Source organism: Bos indicus x Bos taurus, chromosome 25 (assembly GCF_003369695.1).
Source record: "Bos indicus x Bos taurus breed Angus x Brahman F1 hybrid chromosome 25, Bos_hybrid_MaternalHap_v2.0, whole genome shotgun sequence".
In the NCBI taxonomy this organism is placed as follows: domain Eukaryota; kingdom Metazoa; phylum Chordata; class Mammalia; order Artiodactyla; family Bovidae; genus Bos; species Bos indicus x Bos taurus.
In genome coordinates, this window is record NC_040100.1 from 32,164,886 (window position 1) to 32,182,519 (window position 17,634).

General features: G+C 47.7%; 1 long non-coding RNA gene across 4 annotated transcripts in view; it reads left to right on the forward strand.

Annotated features, from left to right (window-relative positions):
* LOC113883726 overlaps positions 1–17,634 on the forward strand; it is a 55,644-nt gene that overhangs the window by 503 nt on the left and 37,507 nt on the right. For 3 of the 4 annotated variants that reach the window (XR_003508721.1, XR_003508720.1, XR_003508724.1), the window contains exons 2-3: positions 9,687–9,949; positions 10,781–10,842. This is a non-coding gene — a long non-coding RNA (uncharacterized LOC113883726). Of the gene's footprint in view, positions 1–9,686; positions 9,950–10,780; positions 10,843–15,693; positions 15,891–17,634 lie in introns of those variants that run through there. The other variant, XR_003508723.1, reaches the window with a different exon arrangement.

Genomic DNA, 17,634 nt, shown 5'->3' on the forward strand with positions numbered 1-17,634 from the left:
CAACTGGGAAAGGAAGAGCTGCTCATTTTGCAGTTGATGTTCCAGAGAACTGAAGTACCACAGCCCACATATAATAAAGACAGGATTGGAGGCCAGGCCTGTTTGCCCTGGGAATGACTGCCAGGCAGTCCACTTGTCCACCCAGGAAGGTCGTCAAGGACGAGGACACCCCTTCCCCTTGTGGCCAGCTGGCTGTAAGAGGGGCAAGAGTGGGTCCTTCAAGGCCTCTGTGGCCCAAGTTCCCTGGACCATTGCCTCTGGCTTGCAAGGTAGGAGGGGGCAGGTGGAGCACCTCATCCTGAGAACTGGTCATCTTGTCTGGAAATGTCTTTTCCAGTCTCAAGCAGAGTCCTTGGAACTTCCCTGGTGGTCCACAGGTTAAGAATTCACCTGCCTCCTGGTCCCAGAAGATTCTGCATGCTGTGGGGCAATTAAGCCCCCTCACCACAAGTACTGAGCCCATGGGTTGCAATTGCTGAGCCTGTGCACCCTCGAGCCCATGTTCCACAACAAGAGAAGCCACTGCATTGAGAAGCCCAAGCACAACTAGAGCATCACCCCCACTCCTTGCAACTAGAGAAAACCCTTGGGCAGCAACAATGACCCAGCACAGACAAAAAAAAAGCAGAGCCCTCTGGGAGAAGATGGAGGGCCCCACCCTCAAGGCCATAGTCACCACGCTCTTTCTGCTCCATCCACTCTGGGTTGGTGTCTTCCTGCTTCAAATGCACCATGCTGTTTCCCACGTCTGGGCCTTTGCCTGTGCTGTTTCCTTCAGCTGAAACGTTCTTCCACTCCATCTTTCAGAGGGCCCTCCCTGATTTCCACCCAGTGCTGTTGTAGGTTATGTTCTAGCCTGTGCATTGCAAAATTGTACATTTACAAGAGTATATGATATTTGCTTGTCTGAAGGAAGGAATGAATGGGCAGACGGCAGACCTCCAGGTCTGACCCCATTGCACCCTAGCCAAGAGGCTAGGCCCCGGAGGTGAGCTGGAGGTTAAGTGAGAGTGGACAAAGAGGCAGAGGGGCATTCAGCTCCAGGCCAGCTCCCCAGAGGCCAGAGCCAGATAGCTCAACACAGCTCCTACTCCTGAGTTGGCTTAGCACCACCCTCAAAGGCTCCTGCCCAGTCAGCCACACCTGGGAGCCCCGGGTGAAAGGAAGCAAGTTTTTCCCACAGAGTCAGTTTCAGCGGCCTCTGTGGTCCCAGCCTCAAGTGGCCAAAGACCTCATTAGTGGTGAGCAGGTGGGAGGGGCAGGCCCAGAACCCCAGAGCCAGGGTTGGCAAAACGTTGACAAGGGACTCAGGGACACTTTGGGGGAAAAAATTCTGGGAGGAAAAAATAGTGATGGGGGGATATAGCATAGCATGGATGATGAGCATCAAACTCTCTGGGTACAGTGCAGCCTTTCCTGCTGGGTAGCTTTAGAAAAGCAGCCTGACCTCTCTGACCCTCACTTTCATTGCCTGAAAAATGGAGGTGACAGCAAAGGCAATTGTGAAGGAGTTGACGGGGCATTTGTGAGCACCACAAGGGTTAAGTACAGAGGAAACAATTCCATTCACTCTTTTTTTTTTTAAATACTTGTTTTTTTGGCCATGCCACATAGCATGTAGGGTCTTAGTTCCCTGACCAGGGATGGAACTTGTGCCCCTTGCATTGGAAGCATGGAGTCTTAACCACTGAACTGCCAGGGAAGTCCTCCATTCACTCTTAACATTAGTAGTGGGGTTGGATCGGTGTAGGAGTGAACCTGGGCTTCCTCATTTGGGTCTTGGGCAAATCACTGCATTTCTGTGAGCCTCAGGCTCTTGGTCTTCACAGGGACCACCCACCTCTGGGGTGCTGAAAGGTGGGGGGCTGGGAATAGCCCAGCTATCTGTCTTGCCCTGAGTGAGTTGCTTCAACAATAATAACAACGAATAAATAATAAGAGCAGCAAACTGTGTTCTAAGCACTACTACATATACATGAACCCATTTTAGTCCCCATTTTACAGATGGGACAACTGAGGCACAGAGCAACACATATGCACAGAAATTATCTGGGGGGTCTTGTTAAGTTGTAGATTCTGACTCAGTAGTTTGGGGCCCAAGGTTCTGCATTTCTCACAAGCCCCCGGGTGGTAGTGATGGTTTGGGTACCACGCTTTGAGCCGCAAGGGGCTAGTGCATTTGCTAAAGGTCACAGGTGGTGCGCACCAAGCCTTGATTCGAGCCCTCCCAGTAGACTGCCAAGTCCTGAACTTAACCGCCACCCTAACTGTCTGCCCCAACCCTAGCTTTCTCCCCTACAAAGAGACAGGAAGTATAGCTCCCCTCCCCAAGCCCATTTCCTCTCTCCGGGAAGGGGTGGGTGCTAATACCTCGCTCCATTGGTGACATCTGGTCCATAGAACCGCCCTGCCCCCAGCATCCCAGGGGTCCTCCTGACGATGACAGGGAGGTTTTTAGATGCTCATTAGCCAGGAAGATAATTAAGGGCGAGGGCTGAGCTCACCTTGGCTCCCTGGGGCTTGCTGGGGCCCAGCTGGGCCTGCCCTGTGCCAGCCTGGTCCTGTGCCCACTTCCCTTGGGGCACAGGAGGGGCTGGGACAAGGGAGGGGCTTGCCAGGGAATAGAGAGGCCTCAGCCAGCCTCTGGGGAGACTCCAGTGGGGCCTCCTGCCCAGGCCACTACTCTTAGGGTTCCAGGCCTAAACATGAAGAGAACTGCTGGGCCAGAGGGCAGTTCCGCAAAGGGTGAGAGGTGAGTTCTGCAGGGTGAGGTTAGGTGGGACACAGACAGGGTGTTACCTAACTCTGAGTCACCCAGCAATCTGGGTCAAGGAGTGAAATCAGCCTTTGCTGGTCGGTGGGTATAACATCTCTCTGGCCTCTCTCTAGCGCTAGCTCGGCCCCCTTATAACCTTATAACCTCAGGCTGACAGTCTTGGGCAATCCACACTCCCATCTCAAATTGAACAACGTGTTGTTTTCTGCAGTTTATGTTACTGTCTATTTTTGGCCCAGATATTGCTTTTCCGTTTATGATAGTGACATACCCATTCCTTTTTATGTATTTATTTATGTTGGCTCTGCTGCGAAGCTGGTGGGATCTTAGGTTTCCAGCCAGGGACTAAAACCCACACCATAACAGTGAAAGCGCCACGTCCTATCCACTGGACCCACCAGGGAATTTCCCCCATTCCTTTCTCTTTTTTAAACTATTTTTTAAAATTTGCTCTTTATTTTTCTCTTTGGCTGTGCTGGGTCTTCGCTGAGGTATATGGGCTCCCTCCAGTTGTAGCACGGAGCGAGGGGCACTGTCTAATTGTGGAGCACGGGCCTGTCACCATGACAGCCTCCCCTGCTGCGGAGCACAAGCCCTAGGGCACGCAGGCTTCAGTAGTAGCGTCGCACGGGCCCAGCTGCCCCGTGGTGTGTGGGATCTTCCCAGACCAGGGACCGAACCCACGTCCCCTGCATTGGCAGGTGGACATGCAACCACTGGACCACCAGCGAATTCCTTCCCCAGCCCCCTCCATTCCTTTTTAAATCAGTCTCTTCAGGGAGAAAAAAAAAAAAAAGAAGTGGGCAAATTTAAAGCAAAGTGTAACAGAAATAACTAGAGATGGTTAGGAGGCTAGCAGTGGTGAAGATGGGGGCAGGTGGAAGGCTGAAGTGGAGCACGCGCCAGAGGTGAACCCCACGGCGTCTCGGAGCCCGGTGCTCTTATTTCAGTGCCAGACAAAGCCCCCAGCTGGGGCAGAGGCATCTCATGGGCTCCTGCGTCCAGCTGGGTTGTCATGAGCTGAGAGGAACCTAGGTTGGTTCTGGTCTTCATTTCTGGCGTCTGTTATCAGCGTGATGAGGGGCAGTCTTGGGGAGTAGGGAGGGCACGACTGCCTGCAGGTTGCTCCCTGCCTGAAGCCTGTCCTGTATTTCCACGTGTGGTACCCACCCTCCACCCCTAAACACACACATGCATCTGAGCACCGGAGCCCCTTAACTGCCCATTCACCAAACCCTTCGTTTATTTACTCAGTTTTTTCATTGATTTAGCCAATCTTTATGTAGCACCTCCTCTGTGCCAAGCACTGTGCTCCCTCCTGGGGAACTCCCTCCAGGCGTGAATCAGATGGGAACCTCAGCCCTCACGGCGTTCACAGCATCTCCGAGGGAAGACAGATGATAAACACAGAAATGAGTACTCTGCAGGGTTTGTCAGACCGTGTATGCGCTGGGGAAGAAGGGAAAGACAGTAAGGGGAGAAGCGTGGGGACTGGGAAGGGGCAGGGGAGAGGGGCACTCTGTCACAGACGTGGAAGAAGGCAGTGGTGCAGGAATTCCTTTTGAGTAATTTTTTGTTATTGTTGATTTTAAGTAATTTTATTAGCAAACTTCAGGTGCAGAGAATGGTGGACCAATCATAACCCAGATCATGGTGTATTCTCTTTGGTCCTTACATGACCTGATTTTCTTAAACATTTCCACAGCTATTTTAATCACGTGATTCACACCATGTAGCCCATTAATCAAAAGCTAGGACCCTAACAATGGCCCATGTCCAGCCTGGAGGTTTCCCCTCCCGTCCCCCTTGTCATCCCCATCGCCCTGGGGCCTGTCTTCCTTGCTCCCTGGTTTCTCTCTTGTGTGGTTTTATCCTCCAAGTCTATTTTGATGTTGTTGTTATTCGGTTGCTAAGTCACCTCTGACTCTTTGGGACCCCCATGGACTGTAGCGTGCCAGGCTCCTATCTCCTGGAGTTTGCTCAGATTCACGTCCGTTGAGTCAGCGATGCTATCTGACCATCTCATCCTCTGCCGCTCCCCTTCTCCTTTTCTGTTTTTTTTAATGTTAGCTGCTTCTTACTAACTTTATTGAAAGGATGTATTAGCTTCCCAGGGCTGCTGGAAGAAATTCTCACAAACTGGATGGCATAATACAGTAGAAATTTATTCTCTCACAGCTCTGGAAGCTAGGAGATCTAGATCAAGGTGCTGGCAGAGCCACGTCCCCTTTGAAGGCTCTAGGGAAGGACGCGTTCCATGCTTCTCTCCTGGCTTCTGGTGGTTGCCAGCAATCCTCAGCAATCCGAGGCTTGTAGCTGCATCACCCTAATCCCTGCCTCTGTCTTCACATGCCTGCTCCTCTGGTGTCATCACCTCTCCCATTTCTCCCTCACCTTTATTGAGGAATAATTGGCAAATATAATTGTATAATTTAAAGTGCACAGTGTGAAACTTCTAATATTAATGCATACACATTGTGGAATGATTACCCAGATCAAGATAATGAACATGTTCATCACCTCACATGGTTAACTCTGTGTGTGTGTGTGTGTGTGTGTGTGTGTGTGTATGTATGCACCCACGTACACAGGGTGAGAATGTTTAATACCTACTCTGCAACTTTCAAGTATACAGTAACGAGTTGCTAACTATAGTCAGCACGCTGTACATTAGACCCTCAGAACTTATTCTTGTAACTGAAAGCTTGTACCCTTTGACCTTTTTATCTCCTTGTTTCTTCCTCCCCCACAGTCCCTGGCAACCACTGTTCTATTTTCTGTTTCTGTGAAATTGGCTTGCTTTCCTTCCCTTTGTTTCTCGGTCTCTTTCCCACTTCCTTTCTTTTCCATACGTAAGTGATAACCATATGGTATTGGTTTTTGTCTGGCTTATTTCACTTAACATATGGTGGAATAATATTATATTGTGTGTGTATATGTATATGCGTGCGTGTTCAGTCACTCAGTCATGTCTGATTCTTTGTAACTAGTCTACTAGGCTCCTCTGTCCACAGGATTTTCCAGGCAAGAATACTGGAGTGGGTTGCCATTTCCTCCTCCAATGTGTGTGTGCATGTGCGTGCGTGTGTGTGTGTATATATATTACACATATGATATATTACATATGTGTGTATATATCTTATATGACATATATGATATATTACGTGTGTGTGTGTGTGTGTGTGTGTATGCCACATTTTCTTTATCCATTCATTCATTGACCGGCATTTGGTTTTTTTTTCTGTCTTGGCTATCATGAAGAATGCTGCAATAAGCATGGGAGTTCAGATATCTCTTCAAGATACCGATTTCATTTCATTTGGATATATACCCAGGAGTGATTTCTGGATCACATGACAGTCCTATTTTTCATTTTTGAGGAATCTCCATACTGCTTTCCACAGTAGCTGCCTAATTTGCATTCCCACCAGTGTGCACAAAGGTTCCCTTTTGTGTGAAGTGGTATTGTGATTCCGATTTGCTTGTCCCCAATAATTAGTGATGTTGAGCACCTCTTCATGTGCTTATTGGCCATCTGAATGTTTTCTTTGGAAAAACGTCTATTTGGGTCCTTTGCCCATTTTAAAAATAGCAAATTCTTTTTTGCTATTGAGTTGAGTTCTTTGTATATTTTGGACATTAACTGCCGGTCAGACGTATGGTTTGCAAACATTTTCTCCCACTCTGTAGGTTGCCTTTTCACTTTGTTGGTTGTTTCCTTTGCTTTACACAAGCCCTTTAGTTTGACGTAGTCCCACTTGATTATTTTAGTTTTTACTGCCTGTGCTTTTGGTGTCTTATCCAAGAAATCATTGCCAAGTCCAATATCAAAGGGCATTTTCCTGATATTTTCTTCTAGTAGTTTTATGGTTTCAGGTCTTACCTTTAAGTCTTTGATCCATTTTGAGTTTGTGAGTGGTCTAAGACAGGGATTCAGTTTCACTGTTTGCCATGTGAATATCCAGTTTCCCCAGCATCATTTATTGAAGAGACTGTCCTTTCTCCATTGCGTGTTCTTGTTGCCTTGTCAAAAATCAGTTGACTGTGTTTGTGTAGGTTTAACGTCTGGGCTGTCTATTATTTTTCACTGATCTCAGTGCCTTTTTTATGCCAGTATCTTTTCATCAAATTTATTGACTGCTCAGGCTCTTAGTTGCAGCACTCAGAATGTTCAGTCTTTGTTGGGGCATGTGGGGTCTAGTTCCCTGACCAGGGATAGAACCGGGGCCCCCTGCATTGGGAGTGTGGAGTCTTAGACACTGGACGACTAGGGAAGTCCCTACGCCAGTGTGTTTTATTAAAGCTCTGTAATATAGCTTGAAATCAGGAAGTGTGATTCCAGCTTCGTTCTTTCTTAAGATTGCTTTCACTATTTGAAGTCTTTTGTGGTCCCATGCAAATTTTAGGGTACTTTTTTATTTCTGTGAAAAATACCATTGGAATTTTGATAGGAACTGCATTGACTCTGTAGATCACCTTGTATAGTATGCACATTTCCACAATATTAATTCTTCCAATCCGAGAACACAAGAGAGGTTTCCATTTATTTGTGTCTTCAGTTTCTTTCATCAGTATCTTACGGGTTCTTTTTTTTTTTGGTTTTGTTTTATTTTTTGTCTTATAGTTGTCAGTGTACAGGTCTTTCACCTCCTTGGTTAAATTTATTCCTAAGGATTTTATTGTTTTTAATGCTATTGTGAACGTGATTACTTTCTTAATTTCACTTTCAGATAGTTCACTGTTAATGGATAGAAACACAAGTGATTTTTGTTTGTTGATTTATATATCCTGCAACATTACTGAATTCATTTATTAGTTCTAATAGCTTTTGAAAAAAGTTTTTTTGACCACATTGCATGGCACGTGGGATCTTAGTTCCCTGCCTAGGGATGGAATCCGCTTCCTCTGCAGTGGAAGCGCAGAGTCTTAACCACTGGAACACCAGGGAAGTCCTTTAATAGCTTTTTGATGGAGTCTTTAGGATTTTATGTACATAAGATCATGTCATCTGCAAACAGATAATTTTACTTTTTCCTTTCCAACTTGGATGCTTTTTACTTCTTTTGTTTGTCTAATTGTTACTGGGAGTTCTTGCCCTTCTTATAAGGATACCAGTCACTGGATTTAGCGCCTACTCTAACTCATATGACCTCATCTAAACTTAAATAATACCCCTTCCCTGGTGGTCCAGTGGTTAAGAATCCACCTTCCATAGCAGAGGACACTGGTTCAGTTCCTGGTTGGAAAGATCCCATATGCCATGGGGCAGCTAAGCCTGCATGCCATATCTACTGACGCCACGTGCTTAGAGCCCATGGTCTGCAACAAGAGAAGCCACTGCGATGAGAAGCCTGCGTACCACAACTAGAGAAAACCCATGTGCAGCAACGAAGACCCAGCACAGCCGTAAATAAATTTTAAAAAATTTAAAAATAAACTTTAATCACATCAGTAAAGACCCTATACAGATTCAAATAAGGTTACATGTACAGATACCAGGGATTAAGACTTCAGTGTATCTCTTCAGGGGCACAATTCAATCCATCAACAAAGGGAAGCCAGATAACCCAAAAAGTGTATCAAGATATGTGAATCTTATGAGACTTCATTTCATCATTTAATAGTCTACATATAGCTAAGATCGGCCCATACTGGGATTTGCTTATTTTAACTGTTTGTGTCATATTCTCCTAGGTCAGTGTATCCTGGCTGGCCAGTCTGGTTTCCTGTGGACAGCCTCTTGAATGGTGTACGGGTGTCTGCTAATTTACAGTGCTGTTTGAGCATTCTTTATTTTTTATATATTTTTTTGGCTTTGTTGGGCTTAGTTGTGGCACATGGGCTGTTTGTTACAGTGCACAGGCTTCTCTCTAATTGTGGCCTGTGGGCTCCAGAGTGCACAGGCTCAGTAGTTGAGGTGCTTGAGCCTGGTTGCCCTGCAGCATGTGGGATCTTAGTTCCCCGACCAAGGATCGAACCTTCATCTCCTGCATTGGAAGGCAGATTCTTAACCACCGGACCACCAGGGAAATCCTTTGGCATTCTTATAAGTGGTTCTTGATTGTCCATGCAAGAGTTTCTCTGGAGTGTTTGCCTGGAAATGGAATCACTGGGATTCTGAATATATGAATATTCAATTGTGAGAGATGACAGCAAGGTACTTTATGAAGTGGTTGCCCTAATTACACTTCCGCCAGCAACATGTACGATCTACATCCTCTCCAGCACTTGGTAAGATCGATTTAAAAATGTTTTCCAGTTGACTGTGAAATTGTTCCCAGTAGAGATCTTGATTTGCATTTCTGGATCGCTAATGATGCTGAACACCTTTATTAATGCTGAGGTCTAAAATATATTCACTTATATTTCCTGCTAAGGTTTCTGAAGCTTTGTTTTTGACATTTAAGTCTATAATCTATCATCTTTGGATCATTAAGTTCGAAAGGATTATTCCTCTTATTCCTGCTAAAAATTTTTAAGGTGGGCTTTTTGTTGGGTTTTGGTATTTAAGTACTTAATCTGGAGTCGATTTTTGTGTAAGGAAGGATTGTGTAAACTGAGGAGCTTTTGTAGCGTAATAAGTGCAGGACAGTGGGGCAGGATGTTCCACTGGGACTCGTGAGCGTACTGGAAGTTGTTCACTGGATATTGAGTTCAAATTCTGCTCCTCTCATGGACTGCTCTGTGATCTTCTAATTAATCTCTGTGATCCTTGATTTCCTCATCTGTAAAATGAGAATTATAGCAAATACTGTCCTTGGGTGTCACAAGGAGTACATGAGACAAAGTGTGCAGAAAAGCTGCCCACATTGTGGGTACGCAACCTAACTAGCATTTATTGAGTACCTACTATGTGCCGGATGAGGCCAAGCACTTTTCATGTGTTATTTATTCATTTAACCCCTGACAGCTCCGTGACTTAGCAGCAGCAGCAGCTCCGTGAAGCCGATGGTATCTTCCACACTTTACAGACGAGGAAACTGAGTCTCAGACAGGAAGAGTGAGCCCCCCAAAGGCACAATGCTAGCGTGAGTCAGAGGACTTGAACCCTGGCAGCTGAGCTACAGAGCCCTCACCCATCAGCCATCGTGCCACTGTGCTCAGTTGTGTCCAGCTCTTTGCGACCCCATGGGCTGGAGACCACCAGGCTCCTCTGTCCATGGGATTTTCCAGGTAAGGATACTGGAGTGGGTTGCCACGTCCTTCCCCAGGGCATCTTCCCAACCCAGGGATGGAATCCAGGACTTCTGCATTGGCAGGCGGATTCTTTACCACTGAGCCGCTAGGGAAGACCAAACTGCATCACATTTCAAAGCCATTCCTTCCTTCCCTCATCCTCCAGAATCTAGTCTCTGGGCCTTGCTTCTCCAGGCAGAAGGGTCTAGAGGTGGAGATGGGGGAGTAATAGGCAGTGGGGTTCTGATTCTCCTATGGCCCCTGCCTTTGACTCTGAGGCTGGGGAGAGGCTGGGGAGAGGCTGGGGAAGGAAGGGGGAGCCTGAGCCTCTTGCGGGGAAGTCCATCCATCCTCCCCTCCCCGCACCAGAGGCAGTTGACCATCACAGTGAAGATGAATCACCAGCCACAGAGTTCTCCCCAGTGTCGTCCATTATTCATAGCTGCCATCCCAGGCACGGGGTGGCCTTGGGGTCAGGCTGGAATTATTCCCGAGGCCCAGCTCTTAGGGGCTTTTATCCACAGCTGAGCCTGACCACAAGCAACCTCATTCTCTCGATCTGAGGGCTGGGGACTTTCAACCCAGAGGGGCTGGAGACTCCAGCACAAGCTAAGAGGCCTGCGACCCGCTGGCCAACAGGGCACTTGGGGCTGTGTTTGAGCCCAGCTCTGCTGCTTTCCAGTTACCTCCTTGGAGCCTCAATTTCCTTATCTGTAAAGTGGGAATAACTAGCCCCACTTCGTTAATAGATTTGGAAATTATCTACGGCTAGAGGCATGGGTACCAGAGTTGACCACCAGAGTTGCTGTTGTAACATTTGCTCTTTAGGTGATTGTCTCTCAGGCCTTTCTGGGGATGCAGAGATGGTGTGACCCTTTAAAGTTCACCTAGTAAGTTTTAAAAATTTTTATTTAAATATAGTTGATTTATAATGTGTTAATTCCTGCTGTACAGCAAAGTGATTCAATGGTATCACTGATATCAAAGTGATTCAGTGAAGATATATATGTGTATACATATGTATTCTTTTTCATATTCTTTTCCATTCTGGTTCATCATAGGATACTGACCATAGTTCCATGCACTACACAGCAAGACCTTGTTGTTTATCCATTCTATATATCAGATCAGATCAGTCGCTCAGTCGTACCCGACTCTTTGCGACCCCATGAATCGCAGCACACCAGGCCTCCCTGTCCATCACCAACTCCCTATATATAATATTTGTTATATATAATATTATAATTATATATATTATCTATATATAATAGTTCACATCTGCTAACCCCAAATTCCCAGTCCTTCCCTCCTGAGCCCACTTCCACCTTGGCCACCGCGACTCTGAGCCTCGTATCTGTGAGTCTGTCCCTGTTGTGTGGATGTGTTCATTTGTGTTGTGTTTAGAGTCTACATATAAGTGGTATGATATGATGTTTGCTTTCTCTTTCTGACTTCCTTCACTTAGTATGATAATCCCTAGGTCTGTCCATATTGCTGCAAATGACATTATTTCATTCTTTTCTTTTTTTATAGTATTCCTATATATATATATACACACACACATACCCCATCTTCTTTATCTGTTCATCTGTCAGTAGATACTTAGGTTGCTTCCGTGTCCTGGCCATTGTGAATAGCGCTGCAGTAAACGTAGGGGTACGTGCATCTTTTCAAATTAGAGTTTTGTCTGGATATGTACACAGGAGTGGGATTGCTGGATCATATGACAACTCTATTTTAGTTTTTCACCAACTAATTCTTATTTGCAGCCAGGGTTGAAGCCATTGTCTTCACCTTGGAATTCTTAACAGTGATCCCTCAGCAGATAAAGTGCATTGAAGAAATTAAAAAATATGGGAGGGAGTGCCTATAATTCTGTAATTCTCAACCTGTGGCTCCTCAGCGTCACCTGGGAGCTTGTTCAAAATGCATGTCCTTCCCTGCCCAAGCCTGCTGGGTCAGGAACTCTGGGGGTGGAGCCTAGTGAGTTGTCTTTGAACAGCTCCTCCAGGCAGGTTGGGTGCATGCACAAGTGTGAAACACATCACTCCCTCTCCCATTTGCTTGCTTTGTTGACACAAGTTGCCATGTCGTGAGCTGCCACGTTGGAGGGCCCCTGTAACAAGGAAGTGAGTGCTGCCAGTGTGTACTGAGGGAGCTTGGGAGCTGGTCCTTCCCCAGTCATGCCTGCAGATGAGCTCACAGCCCCACCGACGCTTAGATTGCAGTGAGAAAGGCTGAGCTGGAAGAATTCTCATTCAGATTCCTGCCTGACAAAAACTATGGGATTGTAAATATTTGTTGTGTTAAGCTGCTCTGTTTTGTGGAAATTCATTTTGCAGCAAATAGGTAACTAATGTGGTGAATATTGGCCAGAAGGAGAGAGTGGCTGGGTGGGGGGAATAGAAGGATATACTGGAGTAATCTAACGCCTACGTGAAAGGGGTTTATGGGACTTCTCTGGTGGCTCAGTGGTTAGAATCCACCTTTCAATGCAGGAGACGTGGGTTTGATCCCTGGTTGGGGAACTACAATCCCACACACCAACTAAGCTGAAATGCCACAGCTTTTGAATCTGCATGCCACAATGAAGACCCAGTGGGGCCGCCAAAAAATAAAATAAAAAATTTTAAGGGTTAAGGACCTACTGTATAGCACAGGGAACTCTGCTCAATATTCTGTAATAACCTCAATACAAAAATAACTTCAAAAAGAATAGATACGTATATATGTACAACTGAATCATTTTGCTGTACACCGGAAACCGACGCAACATTGTTCCTCAACTAGACTACAATGTACAACTAAGAACATTTTGTTAAGGATTTAAGAGACATGTAAGCTGATTTCAACGTGCAGACCTTGTTTGGATCCTGACTGAACATAGTAACTGTCTTGTTTTACATTGATATTTGGGGAATGCAAATACCAAGGGAATCCTGGATGATATTAAGCTGTTGTTGTTCATTTTATGGAGTGTGATAGTGGTTCTGTGCTTATGTTTTGAAAACAAGGCTATGTCTCTGAGAGAAACATGTTGAACTAGTTACAGATGAAGTGATACTCTGTTGAGGAATTGCTTTAACATAATCAGGGTGGGGAGGGGGTAGATGTGAAAGAAAAGGAGCCGATGGTTGTTGAGGGGAGGGGCAGTGCGTGGAGGTTCCCTTTACTCTTCTCTGTGTTTTTGTATATGTTTGAAATTTTTCACAGTAAAAAGTTTAAAAAAAAATGAAGTGAGTCCAATGAGCCCACTGTACAGACGGACAGAAGAAACCCCAGAAGCAGGCAGGAAGAGTGGAGGGAACTGGGGAGTGGGACAGAAGAAACCCCAGAAGCAGGCAGGAAGAGTGGAGGGAACTGGGGAGTGGGGATCTTAGTTTGTTGACAATGGGGATCTATCCCTGGGCTTGGCCTCCCGCCTGGCACTCGTGTAGGAGACTCTGGGGCCTCCCTGAGCCTGGGGCGTGGAGAGGAATCTCCCCCATCATCCAAGACTCAGCTTTCTGGCACTTCGTAGCTGCCACACTAAGCCATCTGAGTCTATACCTGTGAGAGGCATCTTTTTTTTTGTTTGTTTGGCCACCCTCTGCAGCTTAAGGAATCTTAGTTCTCCAACCAAGGATTGAACTGGGGCCACTGCAGTCAAAGAGCAGAGTCCTAACCACTGGCCCACCACGAAGTTCCTGCGAGGCATCTTTCAAGTATATAAGTGACGATTTTTTCTCTTAATATATTAATTCCTCACAAAGGGAGTGTTTGATTGTGTTTTATTCATTTATTTTATGTCTCTCTTTCTTTTTAAAAGAAGATACTTGTTCATTGTAAACTCAAAGGGAATACAATGGAAAGACAGTACCCTTCCTCTTGTCTTCCAATCACCTCCCAAAGACAACTATTTAATTTTTCAACAGACACATATTTTAAAAATTTAGTTTTGGTCATACCCACAGCATGTGGGATCTTAGTGCCCCAATCAGGGATTGAACCCACACTGCCTGCATTGGAAGCACAGAATCTTAACCACTGGACCACCAGTGAGGGAATCCCTGGCCCCAGGGAAAAGGGGTTGGAGCCTATGAGTGGGTCTCTGGCAGGTCCTGACCTGTCCTGGCGGGGAGACCGGAGGGTAGTGAGGCAGGAAGGCAGCTCTGGGTCCTGAGCACCTCCATCTGCCCTTGTATCCTCTGCCCCTGCCTCCCTTTCTGCACTGCAGCCATGCTCAGCCACCACGGTTCCCCGACCCTCCCTGTCTCAGGGCCTTTGCACAGGCTGTTCCCACTACTCGGGTTTCCACCCACCTCTTTTCAGACTTCTACTCACTGTTCAAATCCTGAGAAGCTTTTCCTGAGGTCCTGCTCTGTGGTCGCTGCCCAGCCCGGGTCTCACCATAGTGTGTGGTCCCCAACAGGCTAAGCCCTCTGAGATCTAGAATCAGATCTGTGCCAACTTGGTAGCCCAGCGACAGTGGATTCTCAGCAAATGGTTGTTGAGAACAAGTGCATGAAGGCACGAGCATGTCTCTGCTCCATCCAGACTTTGATGCTCCATGTGCGGTGTTAGGAGGGGCAGGTAAGAGAAGGTTCCCACCCCCAGCGCTGCTCAGTCTAAGGGGAGGCGGACATGAAACAGATAATTATACAATCACTCTGAACAGTCCCAGGAGACAAATATAGAGCCAATGAGAGTGTGTAGAGGGAGATTCCACCTTGACAGGGACCTGAGGTTTCCTGGAAGACATGATGTTTGAGGCTTGATCTGAAAGCTGAGCAAGAATAATTAATCCAATAGAGAGAGGCAGAAAGATCTTTCCAGGGAGAGGGGACCACAAGTACAAAGGCCCAGTGGTCAAGAAACATCCAAAGGAGAGTATGTGAGAGGTGCCGTGGCCGAGAGGTTGGGGTGGGAAGGTCAGGTCACATGGAGGGTGGCTGAACTTTATCCACAGAGCAGTGTGAGGACATGAAAGGATTTCATCATCCCTGGGAAGATGGAACCCAAATTAAATTGGAAAGAGCTAGCTGTGTCTGCCACATGAAAAATGAATCAGAGGGGCCAGGAGGGCAGGGAGCAGGCCCCTGCAGTTCTTGAAGGACTTGGATTAAGGCGAGGATAGATAGATGTGGACAGGCGTGGAGGATTTTTAGCAAAGAGCCAGTCTACAGGCCCACCCATGGGGGCGGTCTGCAGAGAGAACAAAGTCAGGATTCAGAGGGAGGCATGGTGTCCTGCCTTAAGCAGGACCTGGCCAGCTGGGAGCAGCCTGTTCTCAGGAGGAGGGTCTGATGAGCCTCTGGGGCCCTGGCCACTAACCAGCCAAGGATCCCCTAGCTAGAGACATGGGCCTAGGGACACGAGGGATGCTAATCCTGTCTCCAGGGATGACACATTCCAGCAGACAAGTCTTCTACATCCTTTGGGCCCTACTCTGCCCGGGAGTTGCTGAGTGACCATCTCTGGGCCTTGCCTGCCCTCCTGCTGAGAGCCAGAGGCTCATCCACTTCCTTGGGGATCAAAGACTCCCAGTGGTCTCCTCCCAGGAAGCCCCCACCCAGGTTCAGCCAAACCCCACCCCTGGGCATGTTCATGAGAGCAGTGGCCCCAGCCTGTTGGGCACCAGGGACCAGTTTCGTGGAAGACAAGTTTTCCATAGTGGAGTGTGTGTGTGTTTGTGTGTGTGGTTTCTTGATGATTCGAGAGCATGACATTTATTGTGCACTTTCTTTCTTTTATTATTACAGCAGCTCCACCTCAGATCATCAGGCATTGGATCCCAGAGGTTGGGGACCCCTGCTTTAGACCACTCAGGATGCACATGCCAAGTCCTGGGGACAGAGCGTGAACAAGGGGACGAGATGCCGGCCCGCAGCGGGCTGACAGTCTAGAGGGGGAGGAGGGAAACACGAAGACACGTTGATAAATACATTATGAAATTTAATTTCAGAGCCAGATAAATGCTCTAGCGAGTGATGTGATGGAGACTAATGGAAGGGTGGGCTGGGGTTTGTGTGAGAGAGGAGGTCAGGGCGGCACATTCTCTGAGGATGCAGAGAAGCCCATCAAGGAAAAGCATTGTAGTGGGGGGAACAGTCAAGGCAAAGGCTTGAGGTGGGACGGAAGAGACCAGGGAGGCGGGGAGGGGAAGATGTGGTGAAGGAGGGGCCCAAGGGGTGGACCGCCCTGGTGAGCATGTCACCTGGAGAGGCCTGACAGGGGTGAGACCGGGCGATGGGCTTCGTTCCCCAGACCTACCAGAATCTCCCTTCTTGCTCAGCTGGAAACCCCCTCCCCCGGAGTTCCCTATTTTAGCCCTTTCTAGCCTCTCTGCCTCCTTCCCCACCACAACAAGTACTCCCTGGGCTGGAATTTCCCCAAGATGCACAGTCAGGGAGGGGAAATAACACCCATCATTGTCAAGACCATCAGTGCTGGGATCTCCTAACCCAGTGCCCTGGCCCCTGCTGGGCGCTCTGTGACTTGGGCGCTCTGTGACTTGGGCCCTCGGCTCCTCACAAGGGGACTCTTCAGGTTTTACGGGCCCCATTCTCCAGACCAGGAGACCCAGACGCAGTGTGACTCGCTCAAGGCCATGTGGCCCGAAAGCAGGAGCCAAGATTTAAATTCAGCTGAGTCTCATCCTGAAAGTGGAAGTGTTAGTCGCTCAGTCGTGTCCGACTCTTTGTGAACTGGGTGGACTGTCCATGCGAATTCTCCAGGGCAGAATACTGGACTGGGTTGCTGTTCCTTTCTCCAGGGGATCTTCTCGACTCAGGGATCGAACTTGGGTCTCCCGCATGAAGGGTAGATTCTTTACCATCTGAGCCACCAGGGAAGCCCTGAAAAGTGAGTTGCTCAGTCGTGTCCGACTCTTTGTTGACCCCATGGACTGTAGCCTACCAGGCTCCTCTGTCCATGGGATTTTCCAGACAAGAGTACTGGAGTGGGTCGCCATTTCCTTCTCCAAGGGAAGCCCTAGTCTCATCCTAAAGGTTGGGCAGAGCCTACTCAAGTCTTGGGAGAGTTTCAGGATCCCGGGAGATCCAGATTCCTCCGCCTCTTTCCTACCTGCCTCGCTTCACTGCCGCCATGTGGGTAAGTGTTGCCGCCAGTTTCCCAGTTGCTGAAGCAGACACCCCAGAGTCATTCTGAGCCCTTGGCTGCCCGCCTCTACCAGGGGCTGGTCACGAAATGCCCCTTATGGGCTCTGTTGCAGCTTTAACACCCAACATATCTGACTAGTGGTTCTCTCTCCCTCTTGAGACAAAAAAAAAGAGGAAATTAAATTGTGGCAGGTTATCATTGATCTAGAGAAAGCCGCACAAGGTCTGTGGTCACCTTTCTTTAAAGATACACTTCACACGATTGCGGTAAGTGCAGTGGGTAGGCGACCAGGCCAGCCGGCTGATCTCTGGTGTCCCTAAAGAATACCTCAGGACCCGGTGGCTGACGGCGCCCACCCCAGAGGGGCTCTGGGGAGGTGGGGGCCCTCACAGCCCACCCCTTTCTGCCGGAGAAGTCATAGAGGGCTCAGAGTCACTGCTGCCCCTCCTTGTGCTCTTTGGGGGCAATAATCTGAAACTGATTGTGGTGATGGATGCATAACTCCATGAAGACACAAAACCACTGAATTGTGCTCTTTAATGGGGAATCACGTGGTATGTGAATTACAACTCAATTTATGT